Source organism: Halichoerus grypus, chromosome 4 (assembly GCF_964656455.1).
Source record: "Halichoerus grypus chromosome 4, mHalGry1.hap1.1, whole genome shotgun sequence".
Taxonomy (NCBI): Eukaryota; Metazoa; Chordata; class Mammalia; order Carnivora; family Phocidae; genus Halichoerus; species Halichoerus grypus.
In genome coordinates, this window is record NC_135715.1 from 148932444 (window position 1) to 148947313 (window position 14870).

Below are 14870 nucleotides of genomic sequence, written 5' to 3' on the forward strand. Positions count from 1 at the left end.
TCACAGGCCAAAGATCTGCTTTTGTATATTTTGAATTTAGTTGCCCAGAGAGAATAAAAGATGAGTATCTAGGAAAACTTTCTTTTGCAACATTTTGTAAATTAGTTTGGGATATTGCTAAGTTCTTGGGGCTAGCTATAAAAAGAAAAATAAGTAGCAAAATGATTTTGAGAAAGTTTTAAGATCATGATAATGCTGGTTTCTATTTCATTTCATGACAAGAAGAAATATGTCTTAGCCTGGCTTGTTTGTTTTAGTTGGTTTTACTGTGTATGAAATACTTAAAGATACCATGTTGCATTAACAGATTGAAGCATGTAGTCATATTGCAATGTTAATCATGTTAGTTTCTTAAACTAACACTGTTGGGAAAAATGAAGGTTCTGGTAAAGAAATGACTGGCATCACTTAATTTCATATACATCTTCAAATTTCATATCAATATATAATAAATGGTGGCAAAATAAGATGAAATTGAGTGTATTATGTTCATACTAAAATTTTAAGAATCAAGTTGGAAACAAGATTTTATATTTTAAAATAAAAATATAATCAAAAGAACAACCCATAAGCACATCTCATTTTTTGCAAGAATATTTGAAAATGCTCTTTATGTGCACAAATTTAATCATATCAGACATGGGACAGTCCACTTCAGAGTATATGTCATTTTCTTGCAAGAAGAAAGAAAGAAGTAGGCACAAGTTCATTCTTGTTTTTTAATGTGGATATTTTCGTGCTCTTCTTTATTCTGTCACGTTGCATAATATATTCTAGGCTGAAAACATTTTCTCAGTAAGACTGGATTTCAGTCAATCTGAGATAGAAATACAAACTGTGGGGATGTTAAATTGAATTAACCACTTTAAGGAAAATATTTACTTTCCTATAATATTTTGGAATGGGATTTTTTTGGAATAGTCTTGTTACTTATGTTATCTTAGGGGATTTCTTTCTTATTTATTTTCATAAGACCAATATTTGCACAAAATAGAAAAATTATCGTTATGTTAAAAAAGAACTAATTTTGTCTCTCCTTTTCTCCCTTCTCCCTAAAACAAAACAGAAAAATGACCTAGTTAGTCACTTTGGAAATCATGACATAGTTTCACGGTTACCTTTTAGCTGTGTCATGTTTGAATTCTAAAGCTAGAGGTATGTGGTAATGGAGCCTTTACATTTTGAGGAACGAGAAAATGAATTGTATCATATATATACCCTAAGATTTAGTAAACGCTAAGAGAGTACCATGTGATTTAATAAACAATAGGCATCACTGGGTAGATAAACTTTTTTTCACTAAAATTATAAAATACCCGTATATGGCCTTACAATAAACCATGCTCATATTTTAATTCAAATTTTATAGTCATTGTCTGTTGTGGTAGATGTTGTTGATGATCTGTCTGTAAACCCTTTCCTTTAGTGTCTCCCAAACAAACTTATTTACTTGAATTATTACGTCAGACTTTGCCTCTGGGGCCACCTAAACGAAGATCCTTTCTTTTCTTTCTAAAGTTTTGTTAGAAAATGAACCGGAATAGCATGAAAAAATAGACAAACAGACTTCTAAAGAAAATTGTAGCTAAGAGGGAAAAAGGTAGTGTTCAGAATATTCACATGGCTAAGACACAAAGAGGCAGAAATAAAATATTTGAGATCTGCTTTTAGTCTATAATTTGAGAAAGTCAAAAATATAGATCTGGCTTTACCAACAGTCTGTATTAAAGTTATGGAGGGAAGCAGAACAAAAGAGTGAGGTACATTTTTGTATTTTTGCCAAAACAAAACAGAAAAAACAGCTATTTTGACAAGAAGAGATACTATACTGTGAATATTTTTGCTAGTATTTGAAATTTATATCAGAGGTACATTTGAAGTGACCAAATTAAGGGAAGGCATAATTTGTGTTGCATCTGGAAAGGCTTTTTCCTTTCATCTGCTGGAATAAAAAATGTAAAAATCTTCATCAGCCACATATAGCATGAGAATGAATAGAAGGATAAGTTACCTAAATGCTTCTCCTTAGCAGTGGAAGTGGAATGAAAGTTAAAATAGATCAGTGCTTTCTAAAATTCTGTTTCATCTTCTTAATCAGGGACGGAGTATGCACTTGGTTGGTTTAATTAGCTGCTGACTGGAGGAGATAGCAGGGGCTAGCTGTAGGGGGAAGGGGTGTATTGTCAACCAGCTATCACTGTGCTTTCATAGTAACATATCCATGAGTTAAAACACTTAACTTACTATCTAGCAATTTTGGTATTTGATCTTATTTAGCAATCTGTTACTTTATCTTTTCAAAAAAATTACACGCTTTACCACTTTTTTTATTAGGTAATTTTCTTGAGCTTTCACAAGAAACATACTTAGAATTTTAGAATATGTACCATAAGCTCTGAATTAAAATACACATAAATGTAATTATTGGTTAATTCTACTCAGTCCAATTTTAATTTTATTTTTAGTTATATGTGATTCCTTCTGATATAGGAGAGAAAGTGATTGAGGAACTCAAATGGCAACTGTATGATTGAAACTATTCAAAGTCAAGCGTCTGCATATTCTTTCAACTGGATTCAAGCACTCCCAGGTAAGAATATGTGATTGTTTATATACTTACCACCATTTTGAAAAAAGATTTGAAACTGTAAATAATGTTTTTATTTTGTACCAAATATTTAAAAACATAGTTTTATTGCAGAATATGGTAAAATACATTAAAGCAAAATAAAGTTAAAATCACAAATGAGCCTGTTTTTCTAAAAATAACTTCTTGGGATGCTTGTGTGGCTCAGTCGGTTAAGTGTCCGACTCTTGATCTCGGCTGAGGTCTGGATCTCAGGGTCATGAGTTCAAGGCCCGAGTTGGGCTTCACACTGGGCATGGAGCCTACTTAAAAAAAAATAAAAATAAATAAAAACAAAAAACTTCTGTTATCATTTTGTTCTATATCACTTAATGTTTTGTTGGTTTTCCCCTTTAAACAAAGTTAGGATATGTATTCTTTGCTGAATTTCTTTATTATTTTTGTCACAAATCTATTTTGTTCTGAGAATATGAATTAATGTTTCATATTTTTTTGTTAATATAAACAAATAATTTTAAAATATTTTTTAGATTGTGTTTATTATTCAGACAATATCTTTATAGATAGATTGGTATGTACGTCACTCATTTTGCATTGGGAGAGTTACTAAAATTAGCATCACTGGCTCAATGGCTATAATATTTCAAAGGCTTTTTATTATTTCTGAATTTACCTCCAGAAAGTAGTAATGAGTTACAGTTTTTGTTACCATTTTTGAAAATGTTTATTGATCCATGACTTAAAATATTTTCATTCAAAGAAATTCCCAAACAAAACCTAGTTTGTGTTGAAGAAAAAATTCAAAATTAAGTCAGTATTCTAAATTTTACTTGTAAGCAGTAGCACTCTCTACTCACATATATTCGGCCAATATATCCCTTACATAACCAAGTGTATAAGAAAAGCAAATATTACATATGTATAATCTTTCTGCACTGTCTAAAAATACATTATTTATAAGTGATAACAAATATATTTTATTCAATTAGTATTTAGTGAAAATTTATTATCGTACTAAGCCTTATCGTACTAAGATATCGTACTATATCATACATAGCCTAAGCGCTATGATTATTTGATTATTATTGATGGTGGTGGTGATGGTAGACATTAAGGACAGGAAGGTATAGAAGTATTTTCTTACCTCTTTCAATTTTCAACAAAATGTGGCAAGATAAGAAACCTATTTCAGTTCCTTAGGTAAAAGTAGAATGTGCTAGGTGCCAAGAACACTTCACAAATGAGAGCCCAGTTGAGTTGTGCTTTTTAGAGTAGATAGAACTTTGATGGGTGAACATTTAAATGGAGGGCGAAGTTGGAGCAAAGATACACAGCTGAGAAAGAAAGGGCGGTATTCAGGAAATAGGAAGGATAAGGTAGATATAGCAAAGTGATGGGAAATATGTTCTGTATTTGGATTTGTCTACTTAGGCATTTATATTTCATCATTACACATTGAAGGAACAATTGCAGGGGAATGAGATGGTCCATGCAGTCCTCTAAGAAGCTTAATATAGAAGTGATATGTGTGTTAGACTAAGGAAGGGAGAGCAAACCCAAAGGAAGGGAGAATGATTTGTAGACTTTTCCTTTCATTTTCATCAGCATTTGTTAAACACTTGCTGTTTGCCACGTACTTGAAGAACTTGAGAAACTGTAGAAAAAAAGATGAAGACATAATCTTTATCCCTGAGGAGGTTGTAGTGTGGGGGATGAGACATGCATGACCAACAAATAAATAGTGTAACAATTGAATCACATTATTAAAAAAGATTTCAATTATTTATTTGAGGGGGGAGGGGCAGAGGGAGAAGTACACTCTCCACTGAGCAGGGAGCCCTAGGAGGCGTAACTCGATCCCAGGACCCTGAGATAATGACCTGAGCCAAAGGCAGATGCTTAACCGACTGAGCCACTCAGGCGCTTCCAGTTATTCATGTTTTTAGATAGACTAGTTGGTAACTAATTATGTAGAGATGCAGGTACTAGATCATCAACTGGTGGGGTTTTCTCAAAGACATCAAGTCTGATCAAGGTTACCGAGGAAGCAGTGTTTCTAAACATTGGAAGAATTCAAACAAGAAGCAGTGGAAATTTTATCTAGGGTGAGAATAATGTAAATAAAAACCAAGGCAGTGAAACTCTCACTCTTTGCAGATGATATGATACTTTATGTGGAAAACCCAAAAGACTCCACCCCAAAACTACTAGCACTCATACAGGAATTCAGTAAAGTGGCAGGATAGAAAATCAATGCACAGAAATCAGTGGCATTCCTATACACCAACAACAAGACAGAAGAAAGAGAAATTAAAGAGTTGATCCCATTTACAACTGCACCCAAAACCATAAGATACCTAGGAATAAATCTAACCAAAGAGGTAAAGAATCTGTACTCAGAAAACTGTAAAATACTCATGAAAAAAATTGAGGAAGACACAAAGAAATGGAAAAACGTTCCATGCTCATGGATTGGAAGAACAAATATTGTGAAGATGTCAATGCTACCTAGAGCAGTCTACACATTTAATGCAATCCCTATCAAAATACCATCCACTTTTTTCAAAGAAACGGAACAAATAATCTTAAAATTTGTATGGAACCAGAAAAGACCCCGAATAGCCAGAGGAATGTTGAAAAAGAAAAGCAAAGCTGGTGGCATCACAATTCCGGACTTCAAGCTCTATTACAAAGCTGTAATCATCAAGACAGTATGGTACTGGCACAAAAACAGACACATAGATCAATGGAACAGAATAGAGAGCCCAGAAAAGGACCCTCAACTCTGTGTTCAACTAATCTTCGACAAAGCAGGAAAGAATGTCCAGTGGAAAAAAGACAGTCTCTTCAACAAATGGTGTTGGAAAAATTGGACAGCCACATGCAGAAGAGTGAAACTGGACCATTTCCTTACAGTACATACAAAAATAGACTCAAAATGGTTGAAAGACCTCAGTGTGAGACAGGAGTCCATCAAAATCCTAGAGGAGAACACAGGCGGCAACCTCTTCGACCTCAGCCGCAGCAACTTCTTCCTAGAAACATCGGCAAAGGCAAGGGAAGCAAGGGCAAAAATGAACTATTGGGACTTCATCAAGATAAAAAGCTTTTGCACAGCAAAGGAAACAGTCAACAAAACCAAAAGACAACTGACAGAATGGGAAAAGATATGCAAGTGACTTATCAGATAAAGGGCTAGTATCTAAAATCTATAAAGAACTTATCAAACTCAACACCCAAAGAACAAATAATCCAATCAAGAAAAGGGCAGAAGACATGAACAGACATTTTTCCAAGGAAGACATCCAAATGGCCAACAGACACATGAAAAAGTGCTCAACATCACTCGGCATCAGGGAAATCCAAATCAAAACCTCAATGAGATACCACCTCACACCAGTCAGAATGGCTAAAATTAACAAGTCAGGAAACGACAGATGTTGGCGAGGCTGCAGAGAAAGGGGAACCCTCCTACACTGTTGGTGGGAATGCAAGCTGGTATAGCCACTCTGGAAAACAGTATGGAGGTTCCTCAAAAAGTTGAAAATAGAGCTACCCTACGACCCAGCAAGTGCACTACTGGGTATTTACTCCAAAGATACAAATGTAGTGATCCAAAGGGGTACATGCACCCCAATGTTTATAGCAGCAATGTCCACAATAGCCAAACTGTGGAAAGAGCCAAGATGTCCATCAACAGATGAATGGATAAAGAAGATGTGGTATATCTACACAATGGAATATTATGCAGCCATCAAAAAAACGAAATCTTGCCATTTGCAATGACATGGTGGAACTAGAGGGTATTATGCTAAGCGAAATAAGTCAATCAGAGAAAGACATGTATCATATGACCTCACTGATATGAGGAATTCTTAATCTCAGGAAACAAACTGAGGGTTGCTGGAGTGGTGGGGGGTGGGGGGGATGGGGTGGCTGGGTGATAGACATTGGGGAGGGTATGTGCTATGGTTAGTGCTGTGAATTGTGTAAGACTGTTGAATCACAGACCTGTACCTCTGAAACAAATAATACATTATATGTTAAAAAAAAAAAACAGAAGATAGTAGGAAGGGAAAAATGAAAGGGGGGGAAATCGGAGGGGGAAACGAACCACGAGAGACTATGGACTCTGAATAACAAACTGAGGATTCTAGAGGGGAGGGGGATAGGGGGATGGGTTAGCCTGGTGAAGGGTATTAAAGAGGGCACGTACTGAATGGAGCACTGGGTGTTATGCACAAACAATGAATCATGGAACACTATATCTAAAACTAATGATGTAATGTATGGGGATTAACATAATAAAATAAACTTAAAAAAAAAGGAAGCAAACATCTGACTGGAAAAAAAAAACTAAGGCAGTGGTATAAGTGCTGGGAGGTTAAGGGGAGGGTCTTTTACATTAGGCAAGAGGGGCATGTTGATGGAATTAACAAAAATGAGGTAAATAGTGCAAAAGGGAGATTTTTTTTGTTGTAAAATTATAGGTTTGGTTTTGAACACTGAGGATTTTTCTGCTGTCTCTCACTGTGTTTTGTTTATTGCTTTCATTGCAATTCCTTATATAATTGAGGATTCATTTATTTATTATTAAAAGTGATTTGAGTTTCCTTAAAATGAAAGTAAAAGTACAATAAGGGTGAAAACAAATTACACCAAACAAAACATGAACTTAATAATCACTGTATATTTAATTTAGCCTTAGCCTTTTCAGCACAGCAGAAGTGGATATATGTTCTTGCCCTAAAAACTTAGATAAATTTATTATAGGAGTCTTAGTGTAATGGACAGGAAAAGTGTCCTTATTACTTAGAGGTATTTTAAATTTTGCATTGTTGAAAGGAAGGGAACTTTGATAATATATAGTTGTAGGTAGGTCAGTTTGTGGAAACTAAGAATTCACCTTCTCCAGGAAGTCTTCTCTGACTTTTGGAACCTGGACCAGATCCTTCTTCTGTGTGCTATGTACCTTAACCCAGTTTACATTCCTCTGTCGTACCGTGCATGTGGTCTTGTCTATCGTTCCCTGAGACTCTAAGATTCTTGGGGATTGGCTCATCATTTATCATTACAGATACAAACTTAGATCTAAATAAAACCCACCACAATGTTAGTTTTATAGAGGATACTCTATAAATATTTCTTAAATGCTGAACTGAATCATTTCCATGGCTTGTCTTAATTCTTTTTGACCTAGCCTTGACATTTTTGTGAGCTCCATATTAGTTTTCTATTGCTGTATGGTAAATCACTTCTAAAACTTAGCAGCTTAGAACAGTGCTTGTGTATTATCTTATAGTTTCTGGACACAGTTTAGCAGTGCCTCTGGCTCTGGTCTTGTGATGCTGCAGTCATTCTGTCAGCTGGAGCTACAGTCATTTCAGAGCTCACCTGGGGCTGAAGAGTCCACTTCCAGGCTCAGCCATGGGGCGGGGGGGGGCCTCTCTGTAGGGCTGCCTCACCGTATGGAAGCTAGTTTTCCCTGGGACAAGCAGTCCAAGAGGGAGCAAAAGTGAGCACGCCTACGGAAACAACATTCCTTTACAACCAAATGTAGGAAGTGTCATTACATGTGCAGTGAGTTGAGTGATGGCCCCCAGAAATATGTTCCAGTCCTAACCTGTGGTACTTGTGAATGTGACATTTGGAAAGAGTCTTTGAAGATGTAATTCGACTAAGGATCTTGAGTGCAAACACCCTGGATTAACTAGAGGAGCCCTAATAATCTAATGACTTGTGTCCTTATGAGAGGAGAAGACCCTGTGAAGGCAGAAGAAGGACTCGTGTGATGCCACCACACGTCAAGGACTACTGGACCCACCAGAACCTGGAAGAGGCAAGGAACGAAATCTCCCTATGAGCCTTTAGAAGCAGTGTAGCCTTCCTGACACCTTGATTTCAGTTCTGACCTCCAAAACTATGACAGAATACATTTCTGTTGTTTTAAGTCATCCAGTTTGTGGTTATTTGTTATGACAGCCACAGGAAACGAATATACCACCACTTCTGCCGTCTTCAGTATTGTAGAAGTGAGTCATAGGTCCAGCCCACCTTCAAGGGCAGGGGATCACAAAAGGGCATCAATATCAAGAGGCAGAGATTATTGGAAGCCATCTTAGGGGCTGCCTATTCTATCAGATTTCTAGACACGTCCATTTGTTTGGTGTATCTATGTCGATGGACCCAACTCAGTAGGTCAGAGATTATAATTGTCTCACATTCTTTAAAGTATCCTACCTCTCTGGTTAGAATTACTATCCATTTGGATAGTCAGATTGGGAAACTTAAACTTGAATTCTTTTTTTTATTAATATCTATAACCTGTAGTTGGTTAACCAGTCTTTTTCACTCTACTCCTTAAAATTTTCTCACTTATCTCTCTTTGCAGTCTCTCTTTTACTGATTACTGGTTTCTATTATTTCTTCAAACTAGCCAGATAGCTGCTAAGCTGTCAGACTGTTCTGAGTTTTTCCCCTTCAAACCTTTCCTGGCAAAGAGGCTTTTGAAAACCCGAATAGGATTATGCCACTCCCTTTATGTGACATTCTCAGGAAAGAGAAGACCCTTGCCATCTGGATCTTGACTTTATAAAATTTAAGCTTCATCTTTAATCATTCTTTAATGTAGATCAATAAAATTATATAAAATTGTCCAAATATATTGTGTTCTTTCATTTGTGCTTGCCTTTGTCTGAGGTTCTCTTTCTCCAGTAATCAAACAGGTTTTGCTTGTTTTTACAACGAGCAGAATGTCTAATATCATGACCAGGACAGAATAGGTTTCCAGCTGTGTAACTAATGTTACAGAAGGAAGAGTTGAAGACAGAAGAAGCCTAACATCAATAGAATGGCTAACTTTACCAATTAGCCTCAGATGGAAACAGGAAAAGAGAAAAGGAAATGATGGACTCATCATGAGGCAAGACTGGGAAATTTAGGAGTAGGTGAGGGCAACTGCCTGTTAAGTGTAAATGTGCAGAAGTAGAAAGTCAAGAATGTGTGACGGAAAGGGAAAGTTTCATTTTTGAGATCATAAATGAAGTTTAGATTCAACTGTGAGTAGAATGTGGTTTTAAACTTTTAGGGGTATTAAAAGATATATCCTCATGGACATTACAATCTATTAGGCAGAAAGAGTGAGGAATAGAATGTAGTCATTCAAGATAGTGAGGAGTAGAATAAAGATGACAGAAATGTAATGCAATGTTAAGAAAATAGCGGAAAAGAACTAGAAGTATAATTCTCCTGCCCCTTTCTGTTGTAATAAGACTAAAGCACTCTTGTCTGAAGAGAGTCTCGAGGGAGATCCTTCAGTGGAGAGCTAATTCAAATTCTATTCAGGAGATGAATTATGCTTTATCAGAATTTAAATACAAAAGAAAATAACCTTTAAGCCATTGAAGAAATTGAAGAAAACCGTTTTGCTGCCACTGACCTTTGGCTGTACATTTAAAATTTATGTTCAGTATATCTGTATATGTAAATGATACTTCTCCAGTAATTAATGATGTTCAGATTAATCTTTATCCATATAATAACATTACTTTTCATTTAATGAAGAGATTTAAAGGAATAAATGTCCTGTACATTTATGTAATATGTAATTGTAATGGATGACTTCTTTATAAATTAACTGCTATTTGAATGAAATAGTGCAACCTAGCAAAGTGGTTCTTTGTCAAATATCTTGGTCTCTGTGTTGCAAAGTGGTGAACTATGGGCCTTTTAATGTAAACTAATAATTCCTGTTTTAAGGGTATCATATATTATACCAAAGCCTTTACTTGTTTAGAGGTAACATTTTTTATGAAATGTTTTAATTTGCTTTTTAGAGCATGATTTACATTGAGAAAATCTAGTTAGTGAAAAATAAGATGAATTTTTAAAAGGATAATTTTTATCCCTAAAGATATCCCTAAAGATAGATAGGGAGAAGAATAGGATTTACATTAATACGTGCAATGCATGAAGAAATGGAAATGGCTCTATCGGAGAGGGAAATTGGCAAATCCCGAATTGTAGATTGCATGGTTCATCAGTTAGGTGGCTCAACAATCTAGACTGGAACCTTTTTGATCAGGTGACCGACCGTTTGTGAAAGAACACCAATCTTACACAAGCAACCTGTACTCCGTGTAATCACATCTACATTTGAAGAGTCTCTCTCTGGCAATTACTGTTCTTAGATTGCAAGTAACAGAGACCAGTTCTGGCTACTTTAAGCAAAAAAGGCAGTCTGCTGAGAGAATAGGAGTTAGTTTGGAGAATCAGAAGGTAATCAGCCAAAACTGTTTTCAGGACGGAGAGGAGTCACAACTGCTCCGTGGGCCTAGAAAGCAGGAAGTTGGGGGAGACTGAAGGGGACTGCCCTGCAGCTAATTCTGGACCAATCCTGTGTTGCAGTGCTGTCCCTCCCACATTCACAAAGGGAGTCTGCATGGCTGAGTTTGAATTATTTGCCCTCTGCCAGCAAGCGGGGCACTTGATTAACAATTCTCTGGAGACTGTGTACTCATGGAGAGGATGGGTTCCCAAAAGGAACTTGAAAGTTTTGAGACCAGGATGGGGGAAGAGATATGGGGCAGTAAAAGCAATAGATGTTTGCTAAAACCCTTCTTCAGAGCTGGCATTTGAAAGCCAGCAAACTCCAATGGCAATAATATCTCAAATAATAAAGATTTTGCAAGGAAAATTAAACTTGGATTAAATAATAGTGTTACTCAGGTTTCAGTAGATATCTACTATTATGAGAAATTTATTCTTTCTTTTATGCATATGTTTATTAATTGCCTGTCATATGTCAGTTGCTGTACTTAGCAGTGAACATGAAGCTGTGGAACAGTTAGTCCTTGCTTTGCATGGAGTTTAGGGTCTGGAGAGAATTGAAAGACAACAATTCATATATTGCAATAATTTTAAGGTAAGAGGTGGATGAGTTTCCTAGGGCTACTGTAACAAAGAACCACAAACTGGGCAGCTTAAAACAACAAAAATTCTAGAGACTAGAAGTGTGAGATCAAGGTGTCAGGAGGGTCACATTCCCTTCAAAGAATCTAGAGGAGGATCCTTCTTTGTTTCTTCTAGCTTCTGATAGCTCCTGGTGTTCCTGGACTCGGTGGCAGCGTAAATAAATTCTAGCTCCATTTTCTTCACATGGCCTTCCTCGCTGTGTGTCTGGGTGTGTCCTCTCCTCTCCTCTTCTTATAAATGTACCAGTCATTGGATTTAGGGTCCAGCCTAAAGCCAGAATGATTTTATCTCTGATTACATCGGTAAAGATCCTATTTCCAAATAAGGTCAATGCTGAAGTTCTTAGTGAACATGAATTTTGTCAACGTGCTGTTTGACCCACTCTATGAGGGTACAGGATACTATTCCTGGCAGAGTCCCTGAGCCTGTACTTGGGGTATGCTAGAGAGGGCTACTTAAAGGACATAACAACGTCTAAACTAAGGGTGAATGTTCAGTCTGAAGGAAGGGGATGTTTGGTAGACGCTGCAAGCATTTATGAAGAAGCATAGTTCAATAGAAGAACTGAAAGCAGTTCAGTCGAGCTGGAGCAAAAATTACCCAGGGCTGGGTGAGGCATGCAGAGGAGAGATGATGGTGAGGAGGTTAATGAGGCACATGCAAAGGGAGCATGTAGGGACTCTGACATTATCCTAAATGTTAGTGGGGTACCACCAGAGGGAATGAAGCAGGTGAACGACCACATCAGATTTCTGTTTTATGGACATCGTTTTGGGTGCAGTGTAGAGATGAGCAATGTTTGAGCAATGCTGGAGAAAGAAAAGCTTGCTAGGCAACTGTTCAGTAATCTGGGTTTGAAATAACAGAGGCTTGGTGGAGGAGATGCTGGTGGGACTGAAGGGAAATAAATGTAATTCTGGTATGTTGAAAAGGGGAATCGATTTCGTGTGAATTACAGATAGAGGCTGATAAGAGGAATCAACTATTATGGCCCAGGGTGCTAGCTTCTAAGACTATGGATTATGGTTGTAGGTGCTGAGATTGGAAATGTGAGAGAGAGAGACAGGGAGACAGAGACAGGTGGATACAGGGACAGAGACTTGGGAACAAAATAATGGATTCAGTTTGTATATTTTCAGTTTTGATTGCTCTGGTGCTTCTAAATGAGTGTGTTCAAGAAGCAGTTTTCTATATGGGACAGGTGCTGTTGAATAAGGAAGTATGAGCACATAAATAGTACCTGAAATTGTTGAGTATATTTGAAAAAATTTTTTGTATTATTACAATATACAACAAAAGAATATTATGCAGAGTGAAAAAATGACATTTAGAAATAATATTTATTTGCCATTTGTGACAACATGGATGGACCTGGAGGGTGTTATGTTAAGTGAAATAAAACAGAGAAAGACAAAGACCTTATGATTTCACTTGTATGTGGAATCTAAAAAGCAAAACAAATGAACAAACAAAACAAAACAGACACAGGTACATGAACACAGAACAAACTGGTGGTTGCTAGAGGGGAGGGGGATATGGGTCGTGGGCAAAATAAGTGAAGAGGATTATTAAGAAGTACAAACTTCCAGTTATAAAAAAAAAATCACATGGATATAAAGACAGAATAGGGAATATAGTCAATAGTACTGTAATAACTTTGTATGGTGACAGATGGTAACTATGCTTATTATCATGGTGAGCTTTTCATAATGTATATAAATATCAAATCATTATGTTGTACACCTGAAAGTAATACAGCATTGAGTTATATTTCTGTTAAAAAAAAAGAATAATAACATAGGAATAAACCACTATAAAATGAAAATAGAACAAAAGTGAAAAGGACAAAACTGGGACACACAGCTCTATCTATAGTAAGATCTCAACACTATGTATCTGGCTACCTTTAATATGAAATACTTAAAGTAAGTGGATTTTAGTGTTAGCAGTGGCTCTTTCTGGGTGACTTTAATTTTTTTTTTATTTTAAACTTGTTTTTAAAGTATAGTGGCCTAATGAGCATATACTGCTTTTATAATCAGGAAAAAAAATGTGTTTTTTAGGTAAATTTTAGCACATAAAATGTACCCAAAATAGAATTTTTATAGAATAGTATTTCTAAAAATAAGTAATTGATTTCAAGGATTGGGTATCTTTTGACTTAGGAGGAAAAAGAGTTGTGAATGAGTAAAGAATTATACCACCTGAGCCAGGTATTCCATAAAATACCTTGAAATATATATGGGGTATGGATTGTATATCCTCAGCTTGGTTAAGTAGCCATTTGATAAATCAGGAGAAAAATTACTACTTTTGAACGAAAAGTAGAAAAAAATGCACATTGAGAGCATTTTTCACTTGATTTTGAAAACCATATGAGTGAAGAGCAATTTAGTAAAACATAGAAATAGATCCTTTTATGTAATTTGTCATTGGTAATCCCAGGTTACTTTATGTAAGGTGATTAGACAACATTTCTGTGCAGATTTTACTAATTTCTGTAAGACTGAAGTGGTTTTTGATTTCTGGAATGCAAAGTTAGAGCTTTAATATTAAATCCACCTTATTATATCCAAAGGTCGTGCTGTGAGAACGGAACATATTTGCATGTTCTTTTTTTTTCCCCACCCAGTTTCAGAATATTAAACAACTATTCCATTAACACATCCTGGATGATATGAAGATGCAGTTAAAACTCTCAAGCCATCTTTAGGCTATTTACTTTTTTTGGAGTTACCAAGAGATAACACAGGGTAATTAATGTCACATAATAATTTTAATAAAAGGCCAAATGCTGGCTAGTACCTGAGAAAGGAGAATTATTTGACATTTATGTGGGAAGTATTCTTTTCTTTCAAATTTTGATAATTGCTTAAATAGCATTGTTTTTTGCCTTGACTCATTAATACAATTATTTGCTAATTCTAACCTGGGATGAAATATAAAAATTTTGCTGTTTAAGGGCAGTTCAAAATTCAATTATACTTTGACTTGTTAATGAGTCTCTTTCTTTAAAATAGTTTTGAAGTGAAATAAATCAATCAGAGAAAGACAATTATCATATGATCTCACTGATATGTGGAATTTGAGAAACAAGGCAGAGGATCATAGGGGAAGAGAGGAAGAAATGAAACAAGACGAAACCAGAGAAGGGGAAACCATAAGAGACTCTTTTTTTTTTTTTTTTTAAAGATTTTATTTATTTATTTGAGAGAGAGAGAATGAGAGAGAACACATGAGAGGGGGGAGGGTCAGAGGGAGAAGCAGACTCCCTGCCGAGCAGGGAGCCCGATGTGGGACTCGATCCAGG

At 36.0% G+C, this 14870-nt stretch overlaps 1 protein-coding gene across 5 annotated transcripts in view; it reads left to right on the forward strand.

The window, feature by feature from the left end:
- Positions 1–14870, forward strand: part of GULP1 (GULP PTB domain containing engulfment adaptor 1) — a 271805-nt gene that overhangs the window by 99507 nt on the left and 157428 nt on the right. For 4 of the 5 annotated variants that reach the window (XM_078071085.1, XM_078071086.1, XM_036119950.2 and 1 more), the window contains one exon: positions 2491–2590. The exons of the other annotated variant lie outside the window; for it this stretch is intronic. The gene's annotated coding sequence lies outside the window, so the exon portion shown is untranslated. The remainder of the gene's footprint in view (positions 1–2490; positions 2591–14870) is intronic. 5 annotated transcript variants of the gene reach the window in all.